The following is a 21387-nucleotide window of genomic DNA, read 5'->3' on the forward strand; positions in this document are numbered from 1 at the left end:
ACACGCCCAAGGTCAAGGGTTGCCAGATTAAAAAAAAAGTTAAATCTGACATTTCTACCAAGTCCCCATAGTTAGACTAAATCTCAGAGACACCTCTGTCCTTCTGCAGCCCCAGGAACAGCCCCTTGGCTGCTGCCCTCAGATCCTCTAAGCTTAGCTCCAGATCTGTCAGAAAGAACTGTCCAAGGTAACCAGAGTTGGGTCTCTCCTCTGAACTTCTAGAGTTTTCTAATCTAAACGTCATTTGCATTCTGTTTGCAGCCCAACAGAAATAGAACACGAGCCACATATGTAACTTAAGATGTTCTAGTAGCCACATTAAATAGGTAAAAGTAAATGTCATGCTTTCAACCCAATACATCCAAAACATTATCAGTTCAATATGTAATCAACGTAAAAATCATTTTTCGTTAAGTCTTCCAAATCTGGCTTGTATTCTGCGCTCAGAGCGTATCTCAATGGAGGTGCTAAACTTTCAGTGGTTAGAGGGAAATGTGGTCCTGCCAAAACAATAAAAGTCTGTTAAACAGAAAAATATATTCCTTCAGTTTTATTTAATTACAATGAAATGAAGTGAAAAATTCAGTTCCCATGTGGCTATTGGACAGAGCAGTTCCGGACCACTGTGGCTAAATGGGGTTCTTCTAGGCCGATTTCCTCCTCTCTGCCCCCAGGATATTTTGTATCCGCACCTCTCACAGCATCTATGGCTTTATGTGGTGATAACTTATTTGCTGATCACCCTACTTCCCCTCCCATCCCCCCTTAAACTTTGATCCATGAGCACCTTGAGGGGTGAGAGTGAGTCTTTATACCCCCTCTTTTCAATTTGCTGCAGTAGAGCCACTATCAGGTTTAGAACACACTAGTGTCCCAAAACTATTTATTGAATGAAAGAATGGCTTAACAACTTGTGTTTAAAAAAATGCAGTTAATTGAGGTCTTACAGTGTACCAGGCTAAGAATAATCATGACAAGAGTAACGAACAGTATCTACTGAATTCTGACTTTGTACCAGGCTCTCCATTACTACCAGCTTTTAAGCATTTTCTCATTTGAATACCCTGCTCCCCCCAAAAAATCATCTTTGAGGCAGGACCTATTATTTCCATTTTACAGATGAGAAAACTGAGGCTTAGGGAGATTAAATAACGTGCCCACTCTCACACAGCTACTAAGCGCCAGAGCCAGGAACATGCGGATGTATCTCAACCTCCCTGCCGGTGTTTCCCTAACCTCAGTCATCATGGACCACATTCCTGATTTTTTACCAAATCTGATCTCCACTCATGCTAGTATTTCCTCACAACATTTTAAAATCAATACCCCCCCCCCAAAACTTTAATCCACTTAGCCTCAACCCAAAATAGTATCTGTGAAATAGAATGTGTGATGTATTAGTTATAAGGCTTTGTGATACATGAAAAAGGACATAGAATTATTGAACTAAAGACGTTTGCCCACACAGCACACAGTCACACTGCGCATGTGCTACTAGTGGTCTGTCTCCTGCAGTGGAGAAAACATTACCCCCTGCTAGATTGCCTCTAACTTCGAACATTTGTCTTTCTATTCCCAAGGACCCACCATTATTTCTGTGTTTTCCCTGCCCTCTACAGTGGTCTAAGAAAGCAAAAACAACAGCAGTAGAAGAAAGGGCTGGAAAGAAGGCTGCCCGTGCCTGTCTTTTCTCATTATTTCCAGCTGGATAAAAGCAAAACACAAGCAAACCACAAGATCTGACCTCCCACCCAGCCCCTCCACCTTGAGTCTTTTTCTTTACTTCTTCAGGGCCAGAGGACTAAGACTGCTTCAGGTAGGCTGCATCCATGGGGTCAGTCCTTCCTGCCGAGAGCCTCCCCACCTTCGGCCAGGGTGATGCCGGGAGAGTCTGGAACCTTCTAGAATCCAAGAGTCCTGATCCACATCACCTGCTTCTGCCCAGAAACATGTCCACAGCCCAGACCATCACGGATGTGTTCCTGGGCATCCCAGTTTCTACTTAACTCATAAATCCACCAGCCATCATTGAGCACCGACTATATCCCAGATACTGCAAACCCTGAATGCAATTTTCCTTCTTTGTTTTAAAAAAATTGTATCGAAGTATAGTTGATTTACAATGTTGTGTTAATTTCTGCTGTATAGCAAAGTGATTCAGTTATCCACATATATATATATTCTTTTTCATATTCTTTTCCATTATGGTTTATCACAGGATATTGAATATAGTTCCCTATGCTATACAGTAGGACCTTGTTGTTTATCCATCCTGTATATACTAGTTTTCAATGCAATTTTCAATAACAATAATAGTCAACACTAATATAGCGGTTACTGTGTGCTAGACACTGTTCTAAGAATGTTAAATATTTAGATATGAAATGTCTGGTAGATCAAAGATGGTAGAATATCAGTAATTTTATATGGTTCAATTAAATATATTAATCACTTAATACAATAGCTCCAGAGACAGACACTTTTATTATACCCATTTACAGATGAAGAAACCATAGGGGAGAGAGATTAAGTAACTTGGTCATTCCACCACTAGTAATAGAGCTGGGCTTTGAACTTGGGGACTTTGGCTCAAAACACTTAACCATAATGCTTTCTGCCTTTTATAGCAAAAGTGCCAAAAAAATAATGCTGCCTTCTGCCTAAAGGCTAGACGCTATACTTCAGGTGCATTGTGGCTAAGATGTACTTTTATGGGAACAATGGAACATGATGGTTAGAGTAGCTTTGCAGCCAAAAACCCTTGGCCTCAAATCCAGGTCCCTTTGGACCTTAGTATCTGTGAGACTTTGGGAAAGTTTTGTTTAGTTTTTCAACTTCTCAGACCCTCTACTTCCTCATCTGTAAACTGAGAATCTTAAAACTCCCTACCTCCCGGGGGAGATTGTCACATTAAACAAAATAAAGCACGCAAAGCACTTGGCTTGACAAAGAGTTACAAGCTCAACAAATAAGTTATTGTGTGGACTAGCCAGAAATAACTGTCTGTCTGGAGAAAAGTATCTTTCAGATTCCAAACAGCCAGATTAGAAGCAAATAGTCATTCCTAAATTGGAGATGTCCTGCTTTCTGAATTAAAACATCAGAATCCAATGTGGGAAAATACTTAGGGATCATCTGCTCTGGACTCATTTTACAGAAGAGGTTACAGAACACCACCTAAAAAGGTTAAATACCTTGGCGGAGAGGCTATGCATTGTTCTTGAGAAGCACAGATCCCTAATCTCATTTGCTTCCACCTTGCTGCACTGACTCTTGAAGGCATCCTTCTGGAGAGATGCTTTCAAGAGAAGAGTCAGATCTGTTGACCCGACTCACAGATTCCATGCGTGTGTGATATCACTGGCAACACTAAGCAGTGGTGGGAGGTGCAGCTGGGGTGGGAAAGGGAGGTGAATGGGGGGGATTCTAAATGATTTCCATCAAACTTTTCCAAAGCTACCGCAAATACGCAGCGCGTTTCCTATGCAAACGTAGCTTCAACTCAAGCCCTCCAACCTCCCTCCTTCTACCCAGATCGCCACCTTGAATCCCCTCCTACGTTAATATCTGGGAGATGCCTCTGTGTAAAAAAACACATTCAATAGCAATATTTCCTACATTTAACCTGATATCTACAAATTCAGCCTGCTCACATGATTCGGTTTGCATAGCGTGGGTGGGCTCAGTTAATGAGCCTTTCCTAACCTTCGACTCTGTGCCTGGTGCTAAGCCAGGCTCTGGAGGGAAATGGTAACTGAGACACCGCTGCCCTCCAAAAGCTGCTGGTCCAGGCCACTGGTTTCAGGCTGTGGTTCCCAGACCAGCAGAATCAGCATCCTCTGAGAACTCGTTAGAAATGCAAAGTACTGGCCCCCACTCCAGACCCATAAATCAGAAACTCAGGCAGGGGTGGGGCTCAGGTACCTATGGCTTAACAAGCCCTTTAAGTGATTCTGATGGAGGCTCAAGTTGGAGAACCACTGGCGCTGTGTGAAGCAAGGCCGGCAGCAACGAGTAAAGGAGAACATGAACGGCGGGAACAAACTCCTCTTGCCTATTTCCACGAGGGTGGAGGAGGTGAGAGCCCCAGAGCCTCCTGCCAGGTGTGAGAGGTCTCTGGCCACGCGGGTAGGATGTCACAAGCAGCTAGGAAGACGCGATACAGAAAAGAGAGGCTCAAGCCAGAGTGGAAAGATGGAGACAATGGCGGACCCAGACTTGAGCCAAAGTGCAATAGGGAAGCAGGGGAAGTTCCCCCCAGTGCCTGCTCTCGGTCCGTTCTGCCTGTCTGGGAGGACCAGTTATCAGAGACCCATGGCCACCTCCAGACTCAGCAGTGCCACCTGTATGAATGTTTTCCCTTCCCACTGGAAGCTTCCTGGACACCCATCCACCTCGCTCAGAACCTTGCTTTCCAAACCATCAGCCACTTCAACAGAATTAAAACAGAACCTGCTGGAACTTTTTTTAAAACTAATTAATTAATTTATTTTTGACTGCATTGGGTCTTCCTTGTTGGGCGCAGGCTTTCTCTAGCTGCAGCGGGTGGGGGCTACTCTTTGTTGCGGTGCGCAGGCTTCTCATTGCGGTGGCTTCTCTTGTTGCGGAGCACGGGCTGTAGGTGCGAGGGCTTCAGTAGTTGTGGCACGTGGGCTCAGTAGTTGTGGCGCACGGGCTTAGTAGCTCCGCGGCATGTGGGATCCTCCCGGACCAGGGCTCAAACCCGTGTCCTCTGCATTGGCAGGCGGATTCTTAACCACTGCGCCACCAGGGAAGTTCCAGAACCTGTTGGAACTTGATACATGAATTCATTCATGCCCCTCGCCCCTTAAAACAACTTCACATTTTCTACCATTAATGGATGTGCAATTATAGAGGAGATCAGTGATTTAAGCCAAACACATAAACTCTCAGGGTGGAAATTTTAAGCACTGTGCCTAAAATTGGGGAGATATTTTCAGAGAGAAGATATTTTAGACAGTGGCTCTGAGATGGCATAAAGGGAGGGTTCTCTCCTCCTCTCTGGTCAGCCCTGACCGTGGACGTGCAGACCGACGGCAGGTAGGTCTTGGGGGATCTGGGCTCTGGCAGAAGGATTGCATCCCCTTTCCCCCCATCAGGCACAGAGCTGCCCAAAACCAGACGATGCCCTGGGGTAGTTGTGCCGGGGGCATGTGATTGGAAATACCTGTCTGTAAGCATTCTTGGGGCAAATTCCTTTTTTCTTTAGTCCGGGAGGCTGACCTCGTGAGTTTGAACTGAACAGCTATGTATTAGCTTAGGACTGTTAGGGCTCAGCTTGACGGGCTCTCTCCACAAAGGGTGGACCGTGGCCACAGGGAAGGCCAGACTCATCCTCCCACCCTCTTGGGCCACCAGAGAAAAGAGAGCTTCATTTTTTGAGCTTCGCTTTTAGACAGGCAAGCATTCTGATCGTCGAAGCTGGGGTCACATGCCCTTCCTTGGGCCTGTCACTGTGGCCTTGAAGGTAAGATAACACTATGGCCCTGACCTGTAGACAATGCGAAGAGGGTGTTGAGTACAGACCTGGCCACCAAGTAAAGATGTCACATCTAGCAAATAAAAATATAGGATGCTAGTTAAATTTGAATTTCCCATGCAATATTCAGGACATACTTATACTAAAAACATTATTTGTTATTTATCTGCAACTCAGATTGAACTGGGCTTCTACGTTGAATCTGGCAACCCTGTCACCAAGGGAATTGGTGTGAGCCAGTCAGCCTCCCCATTTTGTGTCTACCACAGTTTGTATAAACCCTTGAAGAGGTACAGAGCTCTTTGTGGAACAAAGTGCTGTCCATGCCCAGGGGTGCCCCTGAGACCCTGCTCCATGTTGTGTTGGGATGGCTGTCTGTCCAGATGAGAATCTGTGTCAGGCATCTGCATTTGTCACCAAGTGTCAAAACTTCCTGGCTGTCTGATGTGTAAAGCATATGGGCTATACTTTTTATCAACCATATTGGTTCCCGGGTGGGACCTGAGGAATTTATCAGAAAATTCAGCTAGAATTATTAGAGAAATGCAAATCAAAACTACAATGAGGTACTACCTCACACCGGTCAGAATGGCCATCATTAAAAAGTCTACAGGGCTTCCCTGGTGGCGCAGTGGTTGAGAATCTGCCTGCCGATGCAGGGGACACGGGTTCGAGTCCTGGTCTGGGAGGATCCCACATGCCGCGGAGCAACTAGGCCCGTGAGCCACAACTACTGAGCCTGCGCGTCTGGAGCCTGTGCTCCGCAACAAGAGAGGCCGCGATAGTGAGAGGCCCGCACACCGCGATGAAGAGTGGCCCCCACTTGCTACAACTAGAGAAAGCCCTCGCACAGAAACGGAGACCCAACAAAACCAAAAAAAAAAAGTCTACAAATAACAAATGCTGGAGAGAGCGTGGAGAAAAGGGAACCCTCCTACAATCTTGGTAGCAATGTAAGTTGGTGCAGCCACTACGGAGAACAGTTCGGAGGTTTCTCAGAAAACTAAAAACAGAATTACCATGTGATCCGGCAATCCCACTCCTGGGCATATATCTAGACAAAACTGTAATTCCAAATGATACATGGACCTCTATGTTCATAGCAGCACTATTTACAGTAGCTAAGACATGGAAACTACCTAAATGTCCATTGACAGATGAATGGATAAAGATGTGGGGTAGATGTGTGTGTGTGTGTACTAAGCAAAATAAGTCAGAAAGAGAAAGACAACTATCATACGATATCACTTACATGTGGAATCTAAAATATGACACAAATGAACTTATCTATGAAACAGAAACAGACTCACAGACATAGAGAACAGACTTACAGTTGCCAAGGGGGAGGGCGGGGGGGGGAGGGATGGATTGGGAGTTTGGGATTAGCAGATGCAAACCATTATATATAGAATGGATGAACAACAAGGTCCTATTGTATAGCACAGGGAACTATATTCAATATCCCGTAATAAACTTTAACGGAAAAGAAAAAGAAAAACAAAATTCAGCTAGCATCAAATTGTGATTCCACTCTTTTTTTGTTTTTTTTCAAATGCTATGGCTATTACTTTTAAAGGAGACTTCAGTTTTTTTTTTTTTTTAAAGTTTTTTTAATTCATTGATTGATTGATTACTTGATTGCTATGTTGGGTCTTCGTTTCTGTGCTAGGGCTTTCTCTAGTTGCGGCAAGCGGGGGCCACTCTTCATCGCGGTGCGCGGGCCTCTCACTATGTGATTCCACTCTTGCCAAAGCTCCCTAGAGATGTCTGATAGAGAGTCAGCATGAGGCTACCTAGCTGGTCCAAGCTCATCTCTTAGGCTGGGTTTTAGTGCCCTTTTTCTAGAAGGCTCACTACAACCCATTTATAAGGTCTCCTCCTCTCTAGTCTTGGCTGAAAATTTGTAACCTAAAGATCTCTGCAAGTTCCATTTCTGCCAACAGTGTTGATTCCTGTAAATATTTACCAAACTTGCTCTGCAGTCAAGGCACAGCCATTTTTTCTCTTCCTCTGGAAGGAAGTTTATTACACAAAGTAATAGGTGATGTCTTCTTACTACCGTATCAATCTGCTGTAGTACCTGTGTGCTGAACCTATTCGACAGCAAGAACAAACAGTTGTTACTGAAACCTTCCACACAGAGGAAAACAATAAAACCAGAAACAAAAGCTAAACAACAAACCAAACTTTTATAGAGATTTATTCTCTGTTGGAATACTGAACACAAGACAGAGCAGCCCAAAGCTGAAGTTCAATTATATTTCCTAAAGCAGGAAAACCAAACAGTTCAATTTGATTTTTCCTCCAGACAATACTTTCTTATTCTGGTGATAAGGGGTGACTTTTCAGCACCAAGTATCCCACAAAGAACTCTGAGCGATGGGGTGAAGTACTGGGCTTGGATTTAGGATACACAAAGCCAGTCCAGGGGCAAGGTCAGTCTAGGCAAGATTTTGAGCTGAAGAACTTTGTCTGTGTGTTCTCCCATCTGTTCCCAGGAGCAAGCGATGCCTGAAAAACTCTGGGTGAATGAACTGATAGTTTTAGTGAAAGAAAAAGGTAGTCTAGGGGCCCCTGGGCATCACGTTTGGACTTAAGGGCAAGACCGTATTTCTTTTTCTGGGACGGCCCTTTGCACTTAGAACAGAATCCTTAATGAAGTGCCAACGATCTCAGACTTGACCTTCAATGTTCTTTCCATGCAGCTTTGTGCTTCATACAGTGGTCAGGAGCCAGCTCTCATTGGGTGAGGGTACTTGGCTCTCCACGGTCTTTCTGAGAAACATGCTTCAGTGCACATGGGACCACTTTGTCCATAGGAGGGATTACCATTCTGATAAGTGGCTTTAGCCAATTAGTTTATTTTTGCTGAGTTTATTTTTTTCCCATTCCATACTCCTCATTCAGTATCCTTATTTCATATAGCACTTAGAAGGCTGATTGGCCCGTATAAGGATGCATGCATGGCGTATGATGGGCCCTATTATGAAAATTGAGTAGACCGCTTAGGGGTAACAAGACACGCTTGTCACATAGATTCTCTTTATAGGTCGACTGTCTCTTTGTGTATCTATGTATATGTATGTACATAAATGCGTATAAACAAAAATGTATATACGTCTGTATATATATGTGTGTGTACACACGTATATCTCTCCTTGCATATATGTATATGTCTAATTAGTGATTTGCCTTCACTGGTTCTATCCAGGTTTGCTGCTGTGTATTCTAGAAGGGCGGTGACTAGGTACGTCTGGCTCACTACTGTACATCTGGAACCTAGCACAGTAAAAACAGTCTTTACATAGCTCCTTCCTTTGCCAAGCACTGTGCTAAGGGCTAGTCAAGAACTCTCTCATTTAATCGCCCCAAAACCCCTATAAAACAAGTACTATTATTGTGCCCATTTTACAGGGAGGAAACTGAGTCACAGAGAGGCCAAGTATCCTGGCTGTGCTCACGTAGCTCGTAAATATTAATAATAATAATAAAAAAAAAAAACCCTGGGATTTGATCCTGAGCAGTCTGGATTCTAGAGCCTGTTTTCTTGCCTTGTACTGGAAAATACTTGTTCTATAATTAATAAATAAATGGATGACTAGTAAGACTAAAGCACTCTGTGACAAAACCATGGTTTTCACCCTTAGGTGTTAGGCCCAGAATTCGCATAAAATTCTCTAAAAGTACTGCCCATTCCAGCATTTCCCCCTCTGACTCACGTCTGTGGCTTTCCACACCACCTAAGGCTCATTCTAACTTCCAGAGTCTGTATTATTCTCACAGTTCCATTACACGAACTCCCTGTTATGGGATTGCTAACTGCTAATCCCTACATCAGTGGATAAATGTTTAGGTGGACACCGCTGCTGCCTGCTCTTTGCATTTTAGAGCGGTCTTCAACAGCCAAAGAAACTGGGGGCCAAACCTCCTCGTGAAGGACAAGCTTCTTGTGATGAGCTACAGGAAGCTATGCCCCCTGAACACCCAGGTGAGGCCCGTCTGATCTCACGCCTTGAGAAAAGCAAAGAAATATACGAGATCCAAACCATGTTCATCTCCAGACCACTAAACAGACCACTAGAATCGGAAGCTGTGTCTCTCTCCATTCACAATCCACTCCCCATCACAGGCGGGCCCCCATCATGGCCCTGGGAGAGGAGTACCACACCCTCTGAGCTCAGATGGGCGATCAAATCCTATCCTCAAGTCTCATGGGCTAATTAAGACTCCACGGCTGGTCAATGCTCCTCATTGTGGCAGTGATTTTAAACAACTTCTAGGCGGTCTCTTCATGTTCAAAAACTTCTCTCCATCTTTTCATGTATGATTGACACAAACAAATTTCGAATGGTAGAATTTCTGTCAACCCCCCCCCCCCCAGGATGCTTCTCTAATTCCGTACCCAAAAGGCAGCACTGCTTGATCCACAAACTTGTATTTGCTCTTTGAAAACACAAAGACACAACATGGAAGAAAACGCTACCAGCATTCCACTCTGCTCCCCAATCAAGCCACATAGACCCGGTACTCGAGGCTTCCTTTTGCCGCTTGGATTCCAATTTTGAATTCCCGTTGGAGACATCTCGTGTTCTCACTGTGGCATCATCTGTTAATGCCCACTATCAATGGGGAAGAATCATTCAGCACTAAAACTCATGGAAAACAAACAAAAAAAGGATTCTACTTTCCAACCAAGCCAGGTTCCAAGAACTGCTACTAGAGAGAAGTGTCCAGCACTTTTCCACTTAAATCGCTTTCAAAACTTTTAATGAATCTTCTCTTTTAAACAAATAATGCCATTAGCATGGATGCTATGCAAATGAGATGCAGGGCCTGCATTTGTTTGGCTTCCTCGATATTGTTTCAGAAACCTGATCACATCAAATATTTTTCAGTTTATGCAAAGCAGAACTTCTCAATGCATTTTTTTTGAAGAGTATGTAGTTTTTCATTTGCATGTTAGTCCCAAGTGGTAAAATTACACTCTGAATGTAGGATTAACAAATTTCCATGTCTGTACTGCATTTTGAAACTTAACCATAAAGAAGTTGCTTTCATATGCCAAGAGGCTTCAGAATCTGAAATCGAATGAATGTGGAGGTACCTGGATGCAAGAGTTTAGCACATAGACAGACAGCACCGAGGAAACCTGTTTTCCCAGAGGAATGTATTTTTGTAGTTACTTATTACATACAGTGGTTTTTCAAAAACTGATTTCAAGTCATCTTGGAGAATTCAGGGACAAGGATACACTTTGTGCGGCTAAGAAACCATTCAGATTCTGGGATCCACAGATATGCACCTAAACCCCTTTCCAACTGCTCTTTCCCAGTCTGGCGAGCAGGCCTGGCAGTGCCACTTCCTCCCTGTCAGTGAACAATGTTGGGGCTTGAGAGAGCGATGCATGATCACATTTACTGTAGCATCAACTCTTTTTTCCTTAATTGTCCTGAGAACCTAGAAAGGAAACAAGCGTCTGTGCTGACAGAGGAGCTCAGCGTGAACTCTCATTTTTCACATGGAGCTAATTAAAAACTGAAATTAGTTAAATATGGAAATGACACTTGCAAGCACTTTAGTAGAATTCTGGCAAAATCCCTCTGGTGTGCTGTGACATTACCTGCTGCTCCGAAACTCCCCAACTGAATTTCACAGTTAAAGGGCTGAGCGAAGGGAAAGTTATTATTGAGATTTCGGATTCAGAATGGGTCTGTGAAACTCCAAATTAAATTTCACGGCTGGCCCATGAGTGGTTGGCAATATATAACGCAGGCCAATGGAGTGGGCTGCTTACAATGTCCCTGCAAGCAGCCACTGCAATTACTCCTCTTTAGGTATGGTCCTGTGGGTGCCATGGGGCGACAATCAGAAGGTTAACGGATGTATTTCTCCCGGAATCTGACTCAGGGTGCTTCACATACACGCCAGTTCCGACAAAAAGCCGGGACTCATGCATGGGGTGTGATGGGCCCTATTATGAAAATTGAGGAGAGACTGCTCAGGGGTTACGAGACACCCTTCTCAAATGGATTCTCCTTATAGCTCGGACTGTCTGTGTATCTATGTATATGTGTGTACAGAAATGCATATAAACATACATGTAGGGCTTCTCTGGTGGCGCAGTGGTTAAGAATCTGCCTGCCAATGCAGGGGACATGGGTTCAAGCCCTGATCCGGGAAGATCCCACATGCTGCAGAGCAACTGAGCCCACGTGCCACAACTACTGAAGCCCATGTGCCTAGAGCCCGTGCTCCACAACAAGAGAAGCCACTGCAATGAGAAGCCCCTGCTCCCGCAACTATAGAAAGCCCGTGGGCAGCAATGAAGATCCAACGCAGCCAAAATAAATAAATAAAAATTTAAAAAAATACATGTATATATGTGTATAGTTATGTGTGTGTACACATCTATATCTCTCTCTGCATATATGTATATGTCTTATAGGAATTTCTATTTTTATTTATAATTGTGATACCCCATCGTGAAGCTGGGAGATCAAGCAGCTTGAGTGTTAGGGGGAAGGGAGAATGGTCTTCTCTTAAAATCCCTGGTAGAAGAAACAGCCTTTCCAAACGGACAGTGATGAAGCGGGATCTTCCAACGTAGATGGCAACGGAACACCATCCACGATGCCACGTCCTCCTTCACAGGCAAAAGCAGTAGCGTTTGCTCAAGGGCAAATTATGGTGTTTGTCTACATCTGCATACAATTTAATTAAACCGGCCTACGTGTCTGACGGTTCTGGATCTGCGGCAGAGCGTTTGGGAAGTCCAGCCACTCTGCAAACAACTGGAGCGTTGGGATTTTATTGTCTTTCCTACACCCTGTCCACTTGCCCTTGAGGCATCCCCTCCTCCTGGAGCCCCGCCAAGACTGAAGCAGGCACCGCGCATCCCTGCCTGGGCAGGCCAGCGAGAGGAGCCGCATGTTGCCAGAGCCAGCCCTGCTCCGTGAGTCAGCTGGCAGGGCGCCGGCAGCGGGCTGAGTTGCCAGAGAGAGTTATCTGGCAGCCCTGGCGCTCGTCTTCCCATCACACTCGGGCTTTGCTAGTCCGAGGCCTGGAAATCATCGCGGCTTACCCAGCTGGATGGGTGGAATGCTTCAGCTGTACCATCGGGCTGGCTTATTTTTATTGAATTTTGAATATCCAATTTCAAAGCAATTCAAATGAATTTGCCCAAGGCTTCAGATCAGCGTGGCTGCCGACACTCTGGAGTAGGGTTTCGAAGTTCATATTTCTAAACAACGGCAAGATTACAGAAGCTTTCCCCATCAGGACCAGCGCCTCTAAAGAACCCTCTCTACCAACGCTATTAGGTCACATGCTGACAGCGGCGGAAGCTGTTGTGCTAATCCAGGTCCCTCACTATTCAGGCCACGGTGGCCAAGCAAACTTCTTCCACTGATGAAAGAAAGACAGGGGAGTGGAGTGGGGAGGGGGTGGGTAATAGGATGCAAAAGGATCCAGGTCCTGGAGGTTGGCACATGGAATGTTGCTTACAGAGGGCAGGCTGGAGAGACAAGATGCACAAAAGTGTGGCATCAATTGGGCAGAGTGGGCGGGGGTGACCCCAAAGTCCTGACCCTAGAGGGAGAAAACAACCGTTCAGGAAGTCAGGAACAACTCTAAACTTGTTCTGTAACAATCATCCCCCTGCCCCATTAAGACTGAAAATACAAACAGAGAAACACTATATCTGCTTCTGTAAGACTGACCTGATGACGGGAATCTTCCATCTCAGGCAGTCTTTTCACCGGCTCCAAAAAAATCCGTCTTCCCTCATCCCTGTCATTTTATCCTAATCCTGCTACACCCATGCCCAGAAGGCATTTGTTTTATTTATTTTTATTTATTCTTTTTATTATTATTTTTTAAATTTATTTTATTTTTGGCTGCGTAGGGTCTTTGTTGCTGCGCCCGGGCTTTCTCTAGCTGTGGTGAGCAGGGGCTACTCTTCACTGTGGTGCGCGGGCTTCTCATTGCAGTGGCTTCTCTTGTTGCGGAGCACAGGCTTCAGTAGTTGTGGCATGCGGGCTTAGTTGCTCTGTGGCATGTGGGATCTTCCCAGACCAGGGCTTGAACCCGTGTCCCCTGCATTGGCAGATGGATTCTTAACCACGGCGCCACCAGGGAAGCCCAAGGCATGTGTTTTAAATGCACAAAGCAAAACTTAACCCAAGTGGTAGAAGGCTGAAGAGTTGAGAAAAATGGGCCTCCTGAGAAAAAGCCCAACGCAGCAACCTAAGGCTGAGGGTGGTTAGACAATCAAAATACAGCCTGCTCTGATTTCTTTCAGTAGTACTTGGGAGACATCCCAAGTAGTGCCAAGTAGGGCTTGGCACTCACTGAAAACTGTTTTTAAGAAGCCTGGGGACAAAACCAATTCAACAATTATCGATGTTCCCAATCTGTCAACTCCTCCCCACAGGGGCTAAAAAATAACTTCAAGACACAGAGCAGGGCTTACTTGGTGGCACAGTGGTTAAGAATCCGCCTGCCAATGCAGGGGACACGGGTTCGAGCCCTGGTCTGGGAAGATCCCACATGCCGCGGAGCAACTAAGCCCATGCACCACAACTCCTAAGCCTGCGCTCTAGAGCCCGTGAGCCACAACTACTGAGCCCGCGTGCCACAACTACTGAAGCCCGCACGCCTAGAGCCCGTGCTCCACAAGAGAAGCCACCACAATGAGAAGCCTGTGCACCGCAACGAAGAGTAGCCCCCGCTCGCCGCAACTAGAGAAAGCCCACATACAGCAACGAAGACCCAACGCAGCCAAAAATAAAATAAATAAATTTATTAAAAAGAAAAACAAACAAAAAAACCACAGAACAAACTGGGATGTGGTGACTCTGATTGTAACATGAGGCAGTCAGTTTCACAGGAGCAGGGCGCCTGCCTGCTCTCCCTCAGCACTGCACCCCCGCCCCCAGCACAGTGCTGGGCCATTAGCAGGAATTAATGAATATTTGTGGAATGAATGAATGAACAAACAAACAAAGGTTGTCTTTGTCTTACGTCACTTAGAGTCAGAAAGACTCCTAACATGGCCATTTAATTGTTAGACAGCACTAGATAAATAATCTCTAGGCCTCAGTTTTCCCATCTGTAAAATGGGTTTGATAGACGTACCGACTGCATAAGATTGTACTGCAGATTAGATGAGAAAATGAACAGAAAGGGCCTGGCACCATTTAGAAGGGGCAGAGCTCAACTCCTTTCTCACTTATTCAACTGGATAAATCACAGCTCTTTGTACCTGATCCACTTATGTTCCCTTTGCATCATTCTATGGAGTCTGCCTTTAAAAACGAAAAAAAAAAAAAAATCAAATATGTAGGAGACCCTTTGTTTTTCTGAAAAATTTTTATCGTTCTTCAAAAGGGATTGTTTTGCCTGCTCAATGCAGTCAGTGTTGGGGTACCTTTTGCAAACCTTGACTGTCCCCTTAAATGAGGGAGCCATGATTTTCCTTTAAGGACAAGCTCTATTGATTCAGATACAGAGTAAAGACATAGAAACCCAAACATGAAATAAATAGCACCAGGATAAAGCAAAAACCCCAAAGACAGAAGTAAAGGAAACCCAAGAACCCAACAGCTAAAAGAAGGTGGGGGAAGCCAGGTAGATGCTTCTAGAAACCAGAGGTAAGAACAGCTACCCAGAGGTCATTCCCCTTTTGTGTGTGACCCAGTCAGTTTTAAATCATTTGCTCCTTTGAGCAAACAGTGCTGCTGGTTAGTTATCCAATAGATGTTTTTAATTACAAGCTGAAAAAGTCATTCTGTAGCCCTGAAACCAGTGCCCTCATGCCTAAGAAGTGCTTTTTAATATTTATACATCTAAAGAGGGTTTGCCCTTGCAGACACAGAAAATCATTAGGAAGCCTTCTCAGGAGGATGTAACTTTGGTCAAGGTCATGCACAAATCTAAACTTCAAATTTCAGCCAAGGCTTACCAGTAGGTGCCACTTTCGTGCCACAAACCACTTCTAACCCTTTCTCAACTTTATTTCTAGGTTATCAATTTTTAAGTAGAGGAGAGGAACAAAAATATGCTTGTGAGACAATTCTGAGCGTATAAAAGTTGAAGAAACTTTTCTTTTTTTCCTTGTTACTTGGCACATTTATTTAATAGAGCTTTTTTTGACTTGACTTTTTTCTTCCAGCACGGCAGATGAATGGGAGAACCAAGGAGACTGCACTCAAAGAAATGTCTTCTAACGGTGCTAACTTTGGTTTGGCATGTCACCTATCTAACAATATCAGGGAGAGGAAATATTCCGTCAAAGCTGTGAGCCTGGAGGGAAACAACCTGGATGGTGTCCAAACACACACAGTATCTTAGCAACTTCTGAAGTTCACAAAAGCCGACATTTCAGTTTGGGAAGCCGGCTGGTAGAAGTTCCATCGTACCCAACCACGAATCGCTGAAAGCCACAGCCCAAGGTAGAAGTGGCTATCGTTTTCAGGATCTGCCACCCAAGCTGCCGAAAATCAAGTGGTTGTGAGAGGGCAGGCAGCTCTCTTCCCAAGAAAACAAAATAAAATGATGACGCCAAACCCCCCCCAAACACACAGAACAGTGATAACCAGGTAAGGCCAAACATACCATGACTGAAAAATGTCTTGTGGGAGCCTATTCGGCAAAAAAATAAAAAAATAAAAGCGTACAATTAACCTCCATTGGAAGAAAAGGGGAACAGGAATCAGGCAATAGCTACTCCAAGAGCTTCCCGTTAAGAATCTGGGTGTGCCTTTGTGCCTTCGCCCTGTAAAGAGAGGGCTTGAGAATCCTCTCTCACTTATTTCTGGAGAATGGGGAGACTCCCAACACCCATTCAAGATGCCTTGGGGATCACCTTGTAGCCCCTAGCCTGTCTTTTACAGCTAAGTGATGAACATGTACTTGGGTGGGGCGAGGTCTAAATGAACTTGACTGACAAGCCAATCTATACCCTCACCATTAACCCCCAGAGCTGATGCTGATAGTTTATCCTAACAATCTAATCCTGGAATCCATCCTAAATCCAGCCCTGAAGCCCAAAACGGATCCTAACCCTCTGAGAACCCGATGCATAACTGTCACAGGAGTAGACATCCATGCCCCTCTCTGAAGCCCAGCTCGGGTTATCTGTACCTCGACTGTTCCTTACTTTTAGGCAATTAAACCACCCGGCAAGTGAGACAAGTCATTTCAAGGGAAAAGAAGCTGGTGCTTTTTAAGCCTTTTGTTTTCTCTAACACCTATTGTTCTTAAAACATCATTCAGCGACAAAATCAGAAAGTGTACTCAATCCAGTTCTACAGTGTTCTAACTTGTTTATTACGTGTGTGAAAATAAGCGAGGAAGTACATTCTTCGTCCCAGAGCCCCCAGCATCATCCAGCCCAGCTGACATGTACTGACATAACACGTGGAACTGATTCCGTCGTGGATTACGGGAACAGGAACACTTCTCTCAGCTCCCCCATTTCCAGGGGCTGACTGCTGTTTTCTCTGCCCAGGAGAGAGCAAAAGCCTGACCATTCTGATGGAGTCATACCTGGTGCCTCCCTCCTCTTCCTACCAGATTCACAACGACCAAACCTGGACATTCAACCTCTAAAATGTCTCCCAGATCTGCTCCCCTCCTGGCCTGCCCTGCTTTTGTCCTTGGTCTGTTCACCTTCTCTGCTTTCTGGGCTTTGGAAACAGCCTCCTTAGACCTTATCGCCTCCAGTCTTGACCACTCATTTCATCCTACACGGTGCTGCCAGACTGTTCCATGCCCTCCTCTACTCATGATTCTCAGCAGCGTTTGCATCACTTAAGAATCAAATCCGGAGGACTTCCCTGGTGGTGCAGTGGTTAAGAATCCACCTGCCAATGCAGGGGACACGGGTGCAAGCCCTGGTCCGGGAAGCTCCCACATGCCGCGGGGCAACTAAGCCCGTGCACCACAACTACTGAGCCTGCGCTCTAGAGCCCACGAGCCACAACTACTGAGCCTGAGCTCTAGAGCCCATGTGCCACAACTACTGAGCCTGTGTGCCACAGCTATTGAAGCCCACACGCCTAGAGCCCGTGCTCCACAACGAGAGAAGCCACCGCAACGAGAAGCCCACACACCGCAACAAAGAGTAGCCCCTGCTCGCCGCAACTAGAGAAAGCCCGCACGCGGCAACAAGGACCCACCGCGGCCAAAAATAAGTAAATAAAATTAATAAATTAAAGAAAAAAAAAGAATCAAATCCAAATATACATTTGTATGGTGTGAAAGGCTCTTTGTCACCTGGCGCTTCTCTTCAGTCCCAGCTCCTTTAATGCCTCAGTGCCCTGTGTACTGTTTGCTTCCATATGAACCATAAGTGGTTCCCTACAACACCACGCTTCCCCAGGCTGAATCACTCACTGCACTTGGTGTTCTTAATTCCTGAAATGTACTTCTCCCACCTCATCTTCTGCCAAACTCCTATGCACCCTTCCAGCCAGGAGTCAAATTTCACCTCCTCTCTGAAGTGTTCCCTGATACCTTCAGCTAAAATCCTCCTTTTCCTCTCCCCATTCACTTCCCATGGAGCACAGATGACTTCCTTAGCCTTTTGTTATAAGTGATTGTTGGCACATCTGTTTTCCTTCTGTGTGTGACAGGGATCTGCTGGGGGTGGGGGCAGGGACCTTGGATGCATCTTTGCACCACCAAGATCTCAGAACTTAGAAGACAAAATTCAGTAAATGTTTGCTGAACGAGTGGATGGATAGAGGACAAAGCAAGTCCTCAGGAGGTACCCTAGAATCGACCCAAATGTGAGAATGAGCCTTAAAATTAAAATACTTATGTGGGGATTCTCTCACCTAAAAAGTCCTCAGCAGCCAGACTAGCTCTATTTTCTGAACTCAGTTGCTTCCTCCTTTCTCCTCCCTCTTATCCTGTTCCCTTCTGGGACTTCTAGGGCAGGGGTCTGAATTGAACTGCCTTCTTCCTCCGCCAACCCTGGGGTCAGCAAGTCCATATCTGCAGTTACTCTGGCGATCAGGGACCCGAAGTTGTCATCAGTAAAAGAGAGGGCAATCCAATCCTTTTTTAACTCCAGGCTCTATTTCCCTGGAAACACTTATTTCCTCATGAAAAAAAAAAGAAAGAGGAAAAAAGCTCACAAGACCATGTTAAAGCAAATGCTTGGAAAATATTTTTGAAACATTTGGAAGTAATTTCTATTCACAAATTGTCTCTATTCACAAAATGAAAAGGCAAATTATGTGAGCTGGATAAATTGAGAGAGAGAAGAAATCAGACATAATGCTGGGAGCAGGCAAGGAATAGGGAGCAAGGAACAGAGAAAAAGACTAGCAATTCTTGCGCTTCTACAGTAAGTAGAATTTTAAAACATTAAACATGTACTACCTCCCATGAATGCTTCAACCAATTCCAAGATGCCGGTGGGCAGTTAATTTCACCATATGGCAGAAGAGAAAGTTTAAGCTCAGTAAAGACAGGTCTTCCATCACCCAACAGTTGGGAGAGTTGGGGCTAGCAAGTAAGAAGTATGGAAGAAGAGAAAGATGAGAAAAAGACGGAGGAAGAAGGGAAGAAGGCTAATATGTCAAGAAGAGGTTGACAGGAGGGGCCCCGAAGATTCACCCAACATCAACAATGAATGGCAAAAATGTCATGAAGAACTTTGAAGTCATCCTCTGCTTTGAGCTCCTGACATATGAAGCCCCTTTCTCAAATAGCCACAATGGAAAAAAGAATCAGAATCATTACCAAGCCCCGAAAGCCCCTAGGTTCTTAGGAGGATGAAACCGCTGATGGCTCAGAGGCTCCAACTCTGGGATGAATGTTTCTGAATATCCTAAGGGGCATACTGCTTTGCTTGTAATACGTCTTTCTCTACTCAATAAAAATTAAATAGCTATACGTATTATCAAAAGTGATCTGCTTGTCCCACACTATTCTCTTACACTCTTATACTCTTTCCCACCAGCAACAGCAGGAGTGGGACAAGTTCAGCATATAAACAATGCCAAATAAAAGGAGCAAAGAGCAATTGCAGAACTCAGATCACTTCTTCTCAATGGGCCACCACAAATTGCCCAGAGTAAATGTGCTGGCCAATCTAAAAATGACAGTCATTTTCTTATTCCATGTCAGGGCACTCCACAACTATCTTCTTATTTAGGTCTAATGATAATTCTGCAAAGGGGGGCACTATTACCCTCATTTTAGAGTGATAATCTGGAGCTCAGGGAGATTTAAATGATATCCAAATTTGAACCCATTTCTGAGCAGATCCAAACACACATTCTTTCCACCTCAGTCCCTATTTCTAAAATTGACCACGAATTGTCTCTACTTCCTATTCCTTTAATGAAATGATGAGAGGCCCCTCTAGCTGGGTCAGAACCAAGGGAAGAAGAAACCCCGAGGGGCAGGAGAAGAGGCTGCTAAATGACCAATGCATGTAGTAAGGAGTATAAGCAGGGTGCCTGCGGGGAGAAGCCCTGTGCAAAGTTGGGTCCTGCCCTGGCCTGACTCAGTCTGGTGACCCTATGAGGTCCACTCCAATCCCTTCTAGCAATTATCGAGCACTTACTTTATACCAAGCACGGTGCAAAAAGCTGTGCACACAGCATCTAATTTAATCCTTGCAGCAACTCTTGCAGGTAGGTGCATCTATTATTACTGTTTTATAGATGACAAAACCATCTGAGAGGTTAAGTAACTTGGTCAAAATCATACAGCTGGTAAGTAAAACAGTGGGGATTCCAGCCCTGTTCTGATTCTAGAGCGTCTGCCGTTAGCCACCAAGCAAACTGCCTTCTTCAACTCCCACTGAGAGGATACTCAGGGATCATGATGTCATTGCTCATATGAGGTCAAGGTTGAGGGGCAGTAAGTATAGTTTCTGGGTTTCAGCTCCCCAGAACCTACGTTAACATGGGCACTGGAATTCAGCGGGCCTGACTTTGAAGACACTCTCTACCTTTCTAATTGTATTACTTTAAGCAAGTTATTTGATTTGCACCTCAGTTTCTGCATTTTTCAAGTGGGAATAAAATGTAGACAATGCATGCTCTTTGAAATGCTGCAGCACTCACTATAGAGCTGCAACACTTGGGAAGAAAAATTTATATTAAGTTTAAAAAGTCAGATGAAATAATGGACTGACAGAAATTTAGAGCTGAAGGGCCTTGGGGATGACCCACAGCCACAGAGCGTTATGGTTAAGTGCCCAGATGCTTTAATTAGGCAGCTCCTGGCTGTGTGACCCTGGACAGGTTACTTAACATCTCTTAGCCTCAGTTTCCTCATCTATGAAATGGAAGTAAAAATAGCAAAACCCGATAGGCTTGTTGCAAGGATGAAATGAGAGAATATAGGCAAAGCCCAGTGACCTGCACAGAGTAAGTGCTGCATAAATGCTGGGATTGTTATGATAGGGAAACTGAGGTCCTCGTAGGGTAAACACTTGTCCATGGTTGCACTGAGAATTAATAACAGAGAAAGTAATGAAATACAGGCCTCTTGATTCGTTCATGCTGCTTCTCCTCAGCTGTGCAAACCTGAACAAGTTACTTAAACTTTCTATGACTCAGTCTCCCCATCTGTTGAATGGGGACAGTTCTTCTTACCACTACTAATAAGGATGTGGAGGGGAAGTAAATGAGTGATTCCAACGAAGCCTTCAACTTGAAGCATCTCGAGGGGTCACTGAATGTTAGCTGCTATAATTATTCCTTCCCTTCTGATCTGGAAGAGCATAGCTTTTATCCTCAGGAATAAGGATGACAAAAGTGGGAGGAAACTGTTCCTGACGGTTGTTTGCTGACTCAAAGTAACGAGTGACGTGGATAAATCCCAAATTGAGGAAAGCCAGCCAAGAGATGTCCCTTCAAGTC

At 44.9% G+C, this 21387-nt stretch overlaps 1 protein-coding gene across 15 annotated transcripts in view; it reads right to left on the reverse strand.

Moving 5' to 3' along the window:
* TENM2 (teneurin transmembrane protein 2) overlaps positions 1 to 21387 on the reverse strand; it is a 591699-nt gene that overhangs the window by 237081 nt on the left and 333231 nt on the right. The window lies entirely within an intron of this gene.

This window comes from Balaenoptera physalus, assembly GCF_965194825.1.
Source record: "Balaenoptera physalus genome assembly, chromosome: 3".
Taxonomy (NCBI): Eukaryota; Metazoa; Chordata; class Mammalia; order Artiodactyla; family Balaenopteridae; genus Balaenoptera; species Balaenoptera physalus.